Below are 15,128 nucleotides of genomic sequence, written 5' to 3'. Positions count from 1 at the left end.
ATAAGAAAGACATAGCATTTTTGATAATTTGCGAAAAAGATAGCTATAAAGAGAGATTCCTAGCATTGCTTCAATGTACATATTTTTTGCAAACTACCTTTGTCATCTCTACTAGACCGCTTTTCTATTTCCTAGTCCCCCTTCCCATAGTGGCCTTCGCCAGTTTAAGACTACTATATTCACTTCTCTACAGTGAGCACATCAACCACATTTCAAGTTTAGGTTTTTTTCCCTTTCCCTATCCCTCCCATGTGCATTCTTATCTTACTGTGTGACCCATATCAATAATATTACTGCAATTTTTTGGGTTTATAATCTGCACATAAGGGAAAACATGCAATTTTTGGCATTCTGAACCTAATTAACCTCACTTAAGATAATATTCTCCAGTTCAATCTTTTTGCTTGCAAATGACAAAATTTCATTCTTCTTTATGGCTGAATACAATTTCATTGTGTATAAATACCATATTTTCATACTCTATTCATTGGTAGTGGGCATCTTGGATGTTTCCATAGTTTCACAATTGTAAATATTGCTGGAATGAATATTAGTGTGCAGGTGCCTTTCTAATAACTTGAGATGAATTCCTTTGGGTATATCCCTAGCAGTATTATTGCTGGATCATATCGCAGATCTATGTTTAGTTTTATAAGAGTCTCCATATTGCTTTCCAAAGTGATTGTAGTAGCTTACATTCCCACCAGCAGTAAATGAGCATTCCTTTTTCCCAGGATCCTGGCCAAAAATTGTTGTTGTTGGTGTTCTTGATGATAGCTATTCTGACAGGAGTGAGGTATAATATTAGTGTAGTTTTGATTTGCATTTCCTTTATGGCCAGGAATGGTGAGCATTTTTTAATATGTGTTTTTTGTCTATTTGGAATTCTTTGCTTGAAAATATTCAGTTTTTGTTCAGTTGCCCACTTCTTTATTTATTCCCTGATTCAGGGGAGTTTAGTGTTTTGATCTCCCTATATTATTCTGGTTATCAGTCTGTTGTTTGATATATAGCTAGAAAATATTTTCTCCCCATCTGTGGGTTGTCTCTTCCATTTAAAGACCATTTCTTTTGTTGAGCAGAAACTTTAATTTCATGTAGTCCATTTTGTCTATCCTTTCTCATAGTTCCTAGACTGATGGAATTCTATTTAGGAAGTTGTTGCCTGTACCTACTGCTTTAAGAGTATTCCCTGCTCTTTTCTTACTAACTGCAAGGTTTCAGGTCTGATATTAAGTCCTTAATCCACCTTGAGTTGATAGTAGTACAGGTGATAGGTATGGATCCAGTTCCAGTTTTCTTTAGGTGGATAACCACTTTTCCCAGCAGCATTTGTTGAAGACGCTGTCTTTTCTCCATCATATATTTTTGGTGCCATTGGTAAAATTAAGGTGTGTGTAGCTGTGCAGATTTATATCCGGTTCCTCTATTTGCTCCACTGGTCATCATATCTGTTTTTTGCCAGTATCATGGTTTTTTTTTTTTTTTTTTTTTTTTTTTTTGCTGTTGCCCTGTAGTATAGTTTGAAGTCTGGTATTTGATACCTCCAGTGTTGCTTTTTGTGCTTAGTATTGCCTTGGCTATTAGTGGTCTTTTGTGTTTCCAAAAAACTTTAAGGTGTATTTTCAATGTCTGTGATGAATGTCACTGGTACTCTGATGGGAATTGCATTAAACATGTAGATGGCTTTTTGTAATATAGCCACTTTTACTATGTTGATTCTGCCAATCCATGAGCATGGCAGGTTTTTCCACCTTCTGTGGTCTTCTTTGGTCTCTTTCTTCTCTTTGTAGAGGTCATAAAAGATCTCCTTGTAGAGGTCATTTACATCCTTTGCTAAGTTTATTCCTAGGTATTTGATTTTTTTTGAGCTAATATAAATGGAATTGTTTTCCTATATTCTTTATCAATTTGGTCATTGTTGATGCATAGAAAGGCTACTGATATTTGTAAGTTGATTTTGTATCATGCTAATGTACTGAAGGCATTTATGGTATGTAGGAGTTATAGGGTGGACTTTTTTGGGTCTTTGAGGTATAGGATCTTGTCTGCAAATATTGTACTTTGACCATTTCTTTACCTACTTGTATTCTTTGTATTTCTTCTTCTTGCCTTATTCTTCTGGCTAGGAATTCTAGGACCATATTGAATAAGAGTGGGGAGTTCTTGTCTCATTCCTGACTTTAGGGGAAATGCTTTCAGTTTTTCCCTGCTAATCATATGTTGGCTATAGTTTTGTCATATATCGCCTTTATTTATTTATTTATTTATTTAATTTGTTGAAATGTGCATACATTGTTTGGGTCATTCTCCCTCCTGCCCTGGTCCCCATCCTCCCCACTCCATCTCCCTTCCTGGCAGAACCTGTTCTGCACTTTTCTCCAGTTCTGTTGAAGAGTAGAAATATGCAATAATAAGAAAGATAGCATTTTTACTAGTTGAGATAAGGACAGCTATGCAGAGAGATTCCTAGCATTGCTTTCATGTATAAATGTGTTACAACCCAGGTTCATTCATCTCTAACTGATTTTTACACTTGTTCCTGATCCCCTTCTCATGTTGACCTCTGTTGCTTTAACGTTTCTATATTAATTCCTCTGGAGTAGGGACATCAAATGCTTTCATGTTTTGGGTTTTCTATCTAACCCCATACCTCCCATATATGTTCTCCCCTTGTCATGTAACCCAAGTCCTACAACATTGCTGTATTTGCCCTAGATCTAAAGACAGCACATATATAGCCTTTATAATGTTGAGGCACATTCCTTCTTTTCCTAGTTTTCTTAGAGTTCTAATCAAGAGATGGTGTTGAGTCTTATCAAAGGCATTTTCTGCATGTATTGAGATGATCAAGTGGTTTTTGTTTTTCTTCTATTAATGTGTTGGTTTACATTTATTGATTTGCATATGTTGAACTGTTCATGCATCCCTGGTATGAAGCCAACTTGATTGTGGTGAATGGTCTTTCTAACATGTTGTTGGATTTGGTTTGCCATTATTTCATTTGATTAATGTAAGTTTGAAGTCTATTTTGACTGATATAAGCATTTTTACTCCTGCCTGTTTTCAGGGGACATTGGCTTGGTAAATCTTCACCCTAAGATGTTGCAGGATATTTAAGCAGGATAATGGGGCACCAAAACACTTCAGCAGGAAGCAATGCTTTTTGGTGTCAGCACAGATTCAGCAGACTCATGTCCAAATGCTCAGCCCCAAGAACAAAGGGGCCTTACCTTACACACCTTTGCAAACAGGTTACAGAAGTAAGAAGCAAGGTTTAACCCATATATGGTTTTATGCAACTCTATTGGCTACTTCACCCTGTCCCCCCACCCCGGGTGCTTTCTAAGCTTCTTCATGTTTAGATTCTTTCAGTTTTATTTCCTTTTTATGGTCATCCCATCCCCCCTGCTACATAATTAGAACACAGACTTGTTGCTTTTTTTCTGCCCTTTCTTGCTGCTACATTGTTCCCCCCTTTGATGCTTGGATCTACCTAGGGTCAAAGAGCATCATCCTGATTTAGGGGTCTATATTTTCACAGTATCATTACATGGGTGGCCATTTTTCTTTTGACTATAACCTCAATGAGGCTGGAGACAGACTTTACATCCAGGGTGGCTAGGCCAGGCAGAACCAGACAAGCCCCTAAAGTCAAAACATAATACCTATGAGGGTTTTCAATCTTTTGAATGTTGAAAACCATCCTTCAAATAATTCCCTGTGGTTTTAGACTTTCCAGGTCTGGAGTGGTATTTGGGCAATTTTTCTCATTTGGTCTGTAATTTTTTTTTATGACCTTTCATTCATCATCTATCTGTAAGCAGCAGTTGTTCAGGTTAAATTTTCAAAAATTGCTCCCTCACAAGGAACCAAGTAGTATAAGGCTAAGCAGTTTTAATAGATAGGATTGCACATTTTGGTCTGCTGTTTGGTTAGCATGTAAAGGGTTTTTGTTGTTTCATTAGTTATAAACTCAACAACAGCTTATAGCTGAACAATGTGGTTGAGCATAGAGATCGGAGTGCAATATCCCCAGGATCCATCTTTTGCCTAAGTGGCAGGGCCAAAATACTGAGTGTTTTGCCCAGGAGGCCATTCATCATCCCTCCAATTGCCAATTTGTGAGGTATAGCATTCTCTCTAGATTTTCTAATCTTCAAATACCTGGGACCCCAAAAGATCCCCTGTGGCAAGTGGAAGCACAAAGAAGGACTGGCAGATAGACTCCAACACACATGATCCTGACCAGTTTGGAGAGTACAGTATATGCTGTTCTCCCACATATCCAGTATAGTCCACCTGGGGCCTGCCATTTGGTGTCTGTGTTGAAATTGTTCCAGGCCTGTTGGAGATGAGAGAAGTTGGACAGGGTGAGAATCTGGTTCAGAATGGTTTGGGGATTTCCACCATTGACTTTTCCAGGCAGCTATATTATACAATCTTTGGCCCAGGCATGTCAGGTTTCCAGTAGAAGTGTAAAATTCTCTTCCCCATTAGGCAAGATTTTGAGAAGCCAAACCCCAGTGGCCAGCTTTGCGCATCTTTTATCATTATAGAGCTTGTGGCAATCTAGCCTCCCAGGGCCATTGATCCTCCATATTATTTCGCCCACATACATAGCAAGAAGAGACCTTTAGAGCTGGGCTATTGTCTCTGCCAGAGCCAGAAACAGGTTTTTGGTTGTGGCGGAGATGGGGAATTCAGTCTTCATCTCCTAGTAAAAGGAATGGAAAGCTTGGTAGGAGGAAGACTGAAGTGGAATTGTGACCCTTTTAAAGTCTAGTATAGTTCATGAGTCATTTGCTCACCCATATATGTGAGTGACAGCATAGTGTGACACCTCCTCTTTGAAGGAAGGCTGTCTTGTCTTTACCCTGTAAGTGACCCATGAAACACATCTCCAGTAGGAACAATAAGACCAGGTATTAGGGGCACACCCTGCCTGTGTTGAGGGCTATTTATCTTTAAGCCTGTACTCACAGTCCCAGTCTAGACATTTGCATGGCAAAACATAGGCCAACCAAACATAGTCAATGGACCCACAGGCATCAAAAGATACTAACACTTGTTGCTTTAGATTACTGAGCTGAACTTTGTAAATTAGTTGGCCCCTTTCCAAATAATCTCCCTGTGTGGGGTAGTTCCAGGTTTCCAGTCATTCCTCAGTTGAGGAGTATTGTGCATCAAAACACGTAGATTGGTCCCTTTGTTGGCAGATAATATAGGTAGTCTTTTTATGTATGCAATTATCTGAGATGTTTCCCTGAAATGAGTGTGGTAAAGGAGGGTCCAAGTAACTCCCTGAACCTACTGAGTAATGCAGATACACAGGTCACAGGATGAGGGCCCTGGATCTGTGAAAGGGGACCAGAGCAGTAACAATAAACAGTAGCCATGAATCCTTCCCAAAACAGGTAAAGGAGAGCGAATAAAAATTTTTTTGCCATGGGTCTAATCAACAGGGGTGGTTTCCACCAAACTTATGGTGAAGATTTAGGGTGAGAACTACAGACAAGGGGTGACAATGCATTACAGTAAAATAACTGGCACAGAAAAAAGTCTATTATCCTGTTGAACAGTCGAATCCTGAAGCTTCTGCCCTGCATAGACTAGTCAGCCTGAGGAGTGACTAAAATGAGCAGTGTCATCCCACCATTTAAGGTCTCCTGGGAAGTAGAATCCTGCTGGGGAAGGGCGCAGGTGTTCTTGAAGGTTATCTTGCGTGGTGAGGCTAGGTCAGGGATGCATTCTCATTCTAGAGAAGATGGTTTCACTTGTCTGTGGTGGATCCAAGAAGCAATCTCTGCAAATTTAACTGCTGTGGGAGTAGAAAAAATAACAACAAAAGGGCCACCCCATTGAGGTTTTAGCATTTGGACATTTCATTCCTTTACCCAAATTGCATCCCCTGGCCTGTAAGGGTGCATGTGGGTTGTCAGGCTGACGGGAAGTCTCTCCTGGAAGCAGTCATTGATTTTTGAGAGAGTCAACCCAAGGACGTGTATCTGTTGCCTCAAGGTGATGTCACCTGTTTTTTTGAGGTCCTCCCTTATGCCCTTGATTAGGGAGTATGAAGGTCCATAAAGGACTTCATAGGGTGAAAGTCCTGTCCACTTCATGGGGCTGCACCTAACCCTTAGTAATGCTATAGATCCATTGCAAATGGATCTCTTGACACAATTGTAATTTCAGTGTCTGATTCATATGTTCCACTTTTCCTGAACTTTGGGGGATTTAGGCCTTATGCATCTTCCAAGTAATTCCTAAGTCCTTAGCTACCAGCTGCACCACTTCAGCCATAAATGATGGCCCATGATCTGACCTAATAGACACAGGTATTCCAAACCAAAGGATGGTTTGTTTTAGTAGACACCTGTCCACCTCCCAAGCTTTTTCAGTCCTCATGAGAAAGGCTTCCACCCATTGTGAGAAGGTGCAGACAAATACCAACAGATATTTGCACCCTTGAGCTCACAGCATATTAGTGAAGTCCATGATCAAATTTTCAAGAGGAGTTCCACCAATTCTCTGCACCTGGAGAGGTGCTCTTGGCCCTTGCCAGGTGTTGTTTTGGCACATAAGCTACATCTTTCACATACTGCCTTACTTATGCTGGAGAGTTTGGGGACATAAAAGTGCTTGTCCAGGGTGGTCTCAAGGACTGTTCACTCTGAACGAATTCCTACATTGAACTGCCTGACTAATGTAGGAGCCAGTGACACATGGATGGCAATGCAGCCATCAGCAAACTTCCACTATCCTTCTGGTAGAAAATTTCCCTCTTCAATCTTTAACCAAGCCTGCTCTTGTGGTGTGGACCTTGGGTCCCATTCAGCTAAGGGACATGGGAACAAGGCACTGATCAGGGCAGTTGGGGATGGTCCCCTTGTGAGGGCTGTTTGTTTGGCCTCCCTGTCAGTTTTCTCATTTCCCCAAGCAATTGTTGCATCTCCTTTTTGGTGCCCTTGGCAGTGAATTACTGCCACCCATTTAGGGTCCCATACAGCATCTACCAGTTTGATTATTTCCTCCCCATACTTGATACTTTTTCCTCTGAGTGAATGAGTCACCTCTCTTTATATAAGACCACATAGACATGAATGGTTGTGAAGGCATATTTACAGTCAGTGTAGATGTTTACCTGTATTCCTTCAGCAAGCTGGTGTGCCCACATGAAGATGACATGTTCAGCCTTTTGTGCAGAAGTTCCAACTGGTAGTTGGCAGGCCTCAATGACTGAGTCCAGAGTTACTGTTGCATACCCGGCAAGTCACTGGATAAAGTTGCTGCCATATGTGAAATATTCAATGTCCAGGCATCCCATAAGCTGATCAGTTAGATCTGCCTGTCTGGAGAAACCCTTATCCACAACCTCTAAGCTGTCATTCTCTGGTGGGCCTGAATCAACCAACAGTAGGGTGGCCAGGATTAGAGTATTAACAACCTCCAACTGGATGCATGGGTTTTTACATAGCATACTCTGGTATTTGATCATCTGAGAGTTGTCATCCAATAATTTTCCTTATACTCCATGAGAGTCAGGGTGGAATGGGGACCCTGTACAGTGAAATCTTACCAGAGGAGTTTGGCCAAGAGGAAGGAGTTAGGGATCCATATTCAGCAGAAACCTGCAGTTCCCAGAAACTCTCTTTTTTTTTTTTTTTATTTTTGGGAAACAATTTATTTCTTTAAACTGAAGTAATAGTCTTTTTTTTTTTTAATGGTGTAACCACTGGGCTGTGGTTTTAATTATTTATGTGACATTACATGATCTCATTTCTTTTTTTTTTTTTTCATTTTTCTTTTATTATTCATATGTGCATACAAGGCTTGGTTCATTTCTCCCCCCTGCCCCCACCCCCTCCCTTACCACCCACTCCACCCCCTCCCGCTCCCCCCCTCAATACCCCGCAGAAACTATTTTGCCCTTATCTCTAATTTTGTTGTAGAGAGAGTATAAGCAATAATAGGAAGGAACAAGGGGTTTTGCTGGTTGAGATAAGGATAGCTATACAGGGCATTGACTCACATTGATTTCCTGTGCGTGGGTGTTACCTTCTAGGTTAATTCTTTTTGATCTAACCTTTTCTCTAGTTCCTGGTCCCCTTTTCCTATTGGCCTCAGTTGCTTTAAGGTATCTGCTTTAGTTTCTCTGCATTAAGGGCAACAAATGCTAGCTAGTTTTTTAGGTGTCTTACCTATCCTCACCCCTCCCTTGTGTGCTCTCGCTTTTATCATGTGCTCATAGTCCAATCCCCTTGTTGTGTTTGCCCTTGATCTAATGTCCACATATGAGGGAGAACATACGATTTTTGGTCTTTTGAGCCAGGCTAACCTCACTCAGAATGATGTTCTCCAATTCCATCCATTTACCAGCGAATGATAACATTTCGTTCTTCTTCATGGCTGCATAAAATTCCATTGTGTATAGATACCACATTTTCTTAATCCATTCGTCAGTGGTGGGGCATCTTGGCTGTTTCCATAACTTGGCTATTGTGAATAGTGCTGCAATAAACATGGATGTGCAGGTGCCTCTGGAGTAACAGTCTTTTGGGTATATCCCCAAGAGTGGTATTGCTGGATCAAATGGTAGATCGATGTCCAGCTTTTTTGGTCTTGGGGACTGGGATGGAACAGACAACCTGTTTCTTCTCTGGGCCAAACCTGAGATTCCCCTGGGACAGGTGAAAGCCAAGGTATTTATTAGTGTTTTGGTAAATCTGGGTCTTTTTCCAAGAGACTTTGTATCCTGCTTCCCATAAAAGAGATGGAAGGAAGCAATTCCCCTCCATGCAGTCCTCCTGAGTAGGTCCAGTCAGCAGAAGGCCATCTACCTATGGGAGGAACGTGCAGCCATGCTGGTCAGCTGAGAAAGCTTTGAGGTCGGATGCCAAGGCAGTTCTGAAGATAGTGGGGGCGGGGTTAAGACCTTGTGTCAATTGAGTCTAGGTTAATTGCCACTTTTCCCCACTGTTGAGATTTTTTCATAGGAAGGCAAAAATAGGCTGGCTTTGTGGGGCTAGGTGGATACAGAAAAATGCATCACTAATATCTAGGCAGGTACAAAACTTTGCCTCCCCTGGGACAAGGCCTAAAAGCATGTAAGGATTTGGAACTACAAAGTGCAAAGTGACAGTTGCTGAATTTACTACCCAAAGATCCAGAACTGGCATGAAATCCTTGGTCCACAGTTTCTGGACAAACAACCAGGGAGTGTTCCAGGATGACTGATAAGGTCAGAGGATCCCGTATTTTAGGAGTCTATCAAAGTGTTTTTGAATTCTGACCTGGTCCTTGCCAGGAATGAAGTACTGTTTTTGACTGATGGGGATGACCCCCCAGCTTTAGGTCAACAAATACTGAGGGCACATTTCAGGCTAAAGATGGGGGTTATATTCAGCCCATACACTTGGAATCTTAAAGGTAATCTCAGGAATCTCAGGAGACATTCCTTCAGGAGTACAGAGTCACCATTCCTCTTCTTGTGTGACCATGAAGAAGTGTTTGCTTCAGGTCCTCTCAATAAAGGCTGCTGGTCATCTGAATCAAAAGTTATCTGTGCCCTCAGCTTTCATAATAAGTTCCTTCCAATCAGGCACATGGGGCAATTGGGGAGATGAAGGAATTCATGACTTATTTCATGACTTCCAAGATTGTGTCACCTGGACACTAACAAGGGGCTGTAGGCCCAGACCCCTGTAGCCCCAATATAATAGATATATGGTTTTGTGATTGGGGGCCCACTCATTAGATCACAACTGAATGTTCTGTGCCCATGTCCACCAAGGCCCTCATCCTTATTCAGACCATAGGGTCCCAGGGGAATAGTAAAATGGATCCCAGTCTATCCTATTCCTCCTCATAGCCTTCCAGAGCTGCAGTCCAACAATGTTTTCCTCACAGAGACTAACCTCCCTGTGGGAAGACTGATAATTTCCTTCAAAAATTTGGCCTCTGCCTCTGGTCTGGGAGGCCCCAGGGAGTCCTGTTTCCATTGGGGAAATCATTTATTCTTCCAATGGTCTTCCTCATGCCAGTAGGTACATTGGTTTTGCTCTAATTCCTCCCTAAGTTTGGGGCATTCCAGGGGCATTGGTCACCATCCAAGGTGATTGCCTCTGCCTGGATCCACCTGCCAGGACCCAGCTGGCATTCATTAAGTGCTGCTGCAAGGAGGTCCACTTTCCTTTTCACCTTTCTGTTGGCCTCCTGTCTTGTCTCCTGATCTCAATTGACATAGAGCTTTGTGGCCACCTCAAGGAGCTGGCTGGCATTCATTCAAAAAAATCCCTCCAGTGTCTAAAATTTTCACCTTATGTCTCCCTGAGCCTGGCCAACAAAAGTGGAGTTAATCATCTGCTGGTTTTCAGGGGCTTCCATGTCAAAGAGGGTATATAAGCAGAAGGTCTCACATAAACACTCATAAAACTGGCTGGGACACTCATATGATCCTTGGAGGACTTCTGATATTTTGTTTATGTTTGTGGTCTTTTTCCTTCCTTCCTTCATGCCTCCCAATAATATCTCCTGATATCATTCATGCCAGTGGTAGCTTTGGTCATTATTAGAGTCCCAGTGAGGGTCTTCTTCAGAGAACTAAGCTTGAACATATCATTGGCATTTAGAGTACCCTCAAAGACATGATCTCATCACTTTAAAGCTGCCAATATTATACAGCATCAGTCTTTAATATTAAATAAAGTCAGACAAAACTGTCAACCATCTGTCTAGATGGTTTATGAGTCTGGATGATAGCTGCATCATATCAGAGCCTGAGGTTTTTCCATGAAGAAGGTGATATGATGTTTCCAGTTTAGGAGGTCCATGATGGTAAATAGCTGAAGACAATTTTTTGCTTTCCTCCTTGTATTTGACTGTCCTGATTGTAATATATTGGGTCTTGGATTTTCCCTCAGGACACTGGGAATCTTAAGAGAGGAGGGGATGGATGCCCCAATTTTATTGGGGATGTGGAGTGACAACTGGCAGACTTGGAATGAGCGTGGAGTCCATGGGACTCAGGGAGTTCAAAGGAGTTGAAGCCCCAGGGGCTTCCAGAAGAGATTTTACAGGTGTTGCTGTCCCTTGGGGTTCTGCATCCAATGTTGAAGATGAGAGTGTGGAACTGAGTGCCAGTAGCAGAAGTGGATAAAGTGGCACATAAGGTGGTGGTTTTTCTTCAGGCTCCTCAGCCAGTATAGGCTCCTTTGTTTTCTTCCTACACTTGGAATTTGTAGCCACGCTACCTACCATAATCCTACAGGCCTCTTCCAAGCAGGACCTTAGACACGTGGGCTGGCTGAAGACAGCATCCTGCCAGCAGTCAATATAGGGAAACTGATCTAGGTGCCCAGGATTCCCTACAATTACCCTCTGAACTTCATCAGCCACAGTTTTGTCTACTGACACTTGCAGGGGCAAGTCACTACACCAAAAGGGAGCCAATCTACTTCACGAAGAGCCTTAAACTTGGTAAAAGTTAACTTAACTCCATAGTCTCCATTAAATCCCTATTTAGAATGTTTAACCATACACTCCAATGGGGTGTTTTTACTGTGATTTCCACCCATTTATTCCTGTTACCAGACATCAAGACAGACACAAAGAGGAAGAGGTTTTGGAGGAGAAGTAAGGGGTCTTCCTGTGTGACACACAAGGGAGAGCAATACATCACTCACTTCCTCTGTCTCTGGACTTGTCCCTTGTAGGAAATTTAGGTGCCTCTTAGCCATAGTTAGTCCCTTGCAAGCATGTTACAGAAGCTAGAAGTAGGGTTTAAACCATGTAGGTTGCAGGCAACTATTGGCTACTTCACCCCACAGTGCTATGTGATCTTTTTCAGATCAGATAAATTTTATCTCCCTGCTATGCCATCACCTCACCCTTGTTACATCATCAGAACACAAATTATTTGCTTCTTTTCTGGCCCTCCTCCCTGCTCCAAAGCCAGTGTTTATTTCTGTCAATAAAATGGGTCTCTTGTAAACAACAATTGTTGGATCTTCCCTTTTAATCCACTTTGCCAAACAGTATCTTTTGATGGGGGAGTTGAGTCCATTGATAGGTATGTAGTGATTCCTGCAACTTAGTTGTTTTTATTGCTTAAGGATTTGACTGTGTACAGTTGAAGCAATGCTACTCTATGATTGCTTGTCTTTTCTCCTGTTGTTTAATTCTTCCTGTCCTCTTGTGGTTTTATTAGTTTTCATCTTCAGTGTGTTGGCTTTGTGGTAATATATTGTTTTAGTTTCTGTTTACAAAGGTTTTTTGCTCCAACAATTTTGAATGATAGTTTTGCTGGGTAGAGTATCATATGCCTGAATTTGTTTTCATTCGATGCCCAAAACACCTCACTCCATGCAATTCTTGCCTTTAAGGTTCCATTCAGAAATTTGCTGTTATTTTGATGGGTTTACTTTGTATGTTATTTGGTTTTGTTCCCTCTTACAGCCTTCAATATTTTTTCTCTGTTCTCTGTGCTTGTTTTAATAATGTGCCATGGGGAGGTTCTATTTTCGTCAAGTATGTTTGGTGTCCTGGTGGCTCCTTTGGGAAGTTCGCTTGTTGGCCTGCCCCCACTCTCAGTCTTTGCTCCTCTCTCGCCCTCTGCTTGGTGTTAGTGGCTACTCTGGGCAGTTGGCTTGTTTCTCCACCCCCATTCTCATCCTTTATTGCTTTTCCCACATTCATTCACTGAGAATTTGACATTGAGAGTTCAGCTCCTTGCCCCACCCCCATTCTCTCTTGCAGGTTCTGCATTCCACTCCCACCTCAACTGTTGGTGTTAGAGGGTAGTTTGCTGTTTCAGCTGTTCAGTTTTATTGGGGGTGCTTAAGTTGGCACAGGGCATGCACTGCACTATTTTCCCAGGGTGTAGGTAGGGGAGGCACCCATGGTGCGTGATGCTTACCTGTTCGTTCTGCAAATGCAAAGAAGCATCTTGAAATTGGCTGATGCAGAGAAATGGCATTGTGTATGCAGGCTTTCCATGGGTTAGTGTTCTAGGATGTCATAGAGTTTGATTCTGACTGATGCTCATCTTCTGCTTGTTGGGAGAAAAAGAAAAAAAAAGAATTGGGCAGGGGGCTTTTTTCCCAGGGTGGGATACACATTGCTGGCTGTGCTTTGTGGGATTTTTGCAGCTTTTTGGTGCAAATAAAGGCTGATTGAAAGGTAAGTCTTTGAATTTTAAGTGCACCTAATGTTATGGCAGTTATTATTTTGGCTAGAAGCAATCAAAATTATCCAACTGTGGCTCCAACATCTCAAGGTGGTTTCTGGAGTTACTGAGCTTAGGATTTCTGATTCCCAGCCCTAACTGCCATCTTGGATCCTCACCAGCATTAATCTTTTTGCTCAATATTAACTAGTCTATTTGAGGTCTGTGTGCTCCATATGAAGTTTTGGGCTGATTTTTCAATTTCTATGGTGAGTGACATTGGAATTTTAATGGGGATTGCAATGAACATACAGTTTACTTTTTGTACTATAGCCAGTTTCATAATATTAACTGTGTTGATACATAAGCATAGCAGATCTTTCCACCTTTAGATGTCTTTTCAATTTCTTTCCTCAGTGATTTATAGTTTTTATTGTAGAGGCCTTTCACTTCGTTTGATAAATTTGTTCTTAAATATTTAAATTTTGTGGCTATTTTAAATGGGATCATTTTCCTAACTTCTTTCTCAGTCTGTTGATTGTTGCTATATAGAAAGCTATTGATTTTTGTATATTGATTTTTGTATACTACTACTTGGCTCAAGATATTTATAATGCCTAGGTGTTTCCTAGTGGAGGTATGATTGCCTTTTAGGTATAAGATCATGTCATCTGTAAATAGGGATAATTTGACTTCCTTTCCTACTTGAATTGCATTTATTTCTTCCTATACTACTGCTCTAGCTAGGAGCTCCCAACTTATGTTGAATAAGTTTGGAGGGAATGGACATCCTTGTTGAATTCTTGACTTTAGAGGAAATGGTTTTGGTTTTTCCCCATGAAGTATGATGCTGGTATAGGTTTTCATATATATGCTTTATCTTGTTGAGGTACATTTCTTCTATTCCTAGTTTCATCAGAGCTTTCATAAAGATAGAATGCTGAATTTCGTCAAAGGATTTTTTTCTGCATCTATTGAGCTGACTATGTGACTTTTGTCCTTGTTTCTGTTTATCTGCTGCACTGAATTCATGATTTAAGTAAGTTGATCCACCCCTGCATCTTTGAGATGAAGTACATTTGTTCCTGGTGTATGATAAGTTTTATAGGTTGTTGAATTTGGTTTGCTGGTATTTTATTGAGGACTTTTACATCTATGATGATTACAGATTGGCATATAATTCTTTTATTTTTTCTTTCCTTGTCTGGTTTGTGATAAGTGTAACACTGGCATCATAGAATGAGTGTGGCAGTATTCCTTCCCTTTATATTTCATGGAAATTTTAATGAGTTTATATTAGTTCTACTTTGATAGTCTGGTAGAATTCAGCATTGAATTCATAGGGCCTTAGCTTTTCATTTTTGGGAGACTGTATTGCTGCTTCAATTTCATTACTTGATGTATTAGGTGGTTTACATCCTCATGGATTAATTTTGGTTGGTCGTATGCATTTAGAAACTTACCCATTTTTTATGATTTTCCAATTTATTTGAGTACAAGTATTCTCTAATCTTCTTGTATATTTCATCGTGTTTTTTTGTGACATCCCCCTTTCAGCTCTAATTTCATTAATTTGGTTCTTTGCTTCTTCCTTTTTGTCAGATTGCCTAGGTGTTTATAAGTATTGTTAATCTTTTTGAAAAATCAACATTTTGTTGTGTTGATTCCTTCTGTAGGTTTAGTTTGATTTTATTTAATTGATTTCTGACACCTTATTTTTATTATGTCTCTCTACTGATTTAGGCTTAGCTTGTTTTGATAATTTTTAGGAGTTTGACATGTAACATGCAGTCATTTATTTGAGCTCTCTGTGTTTTTATTATAGGCATTCACAGCCATAAACTTTCCATTTAGCATTGCCGTTGCTGTATTACATAGGCTTTGATAAATTGTATTTCATTTTCATTAGATTCCAGGAAGTTTTTATTTCTGTCCTTATTTCTTCAAAGTCACATTGGTCATT

The sequence above is a fragment of the Castor canadensis genome, chromosome 11 (genome assembly GCF_047511655.1).
Source record: "Castor canadensis chromosome 11, mCasCan1.hap1v2, whole genome shotgun sequence".
NCBI lineage: Eukaryota > Metazoa > Chordata > Mammalia > Rodentia > Castoridae > Castor > Castor canadensis.
This window is presented reverse-complemented; position numbering follows the sequence as displayed.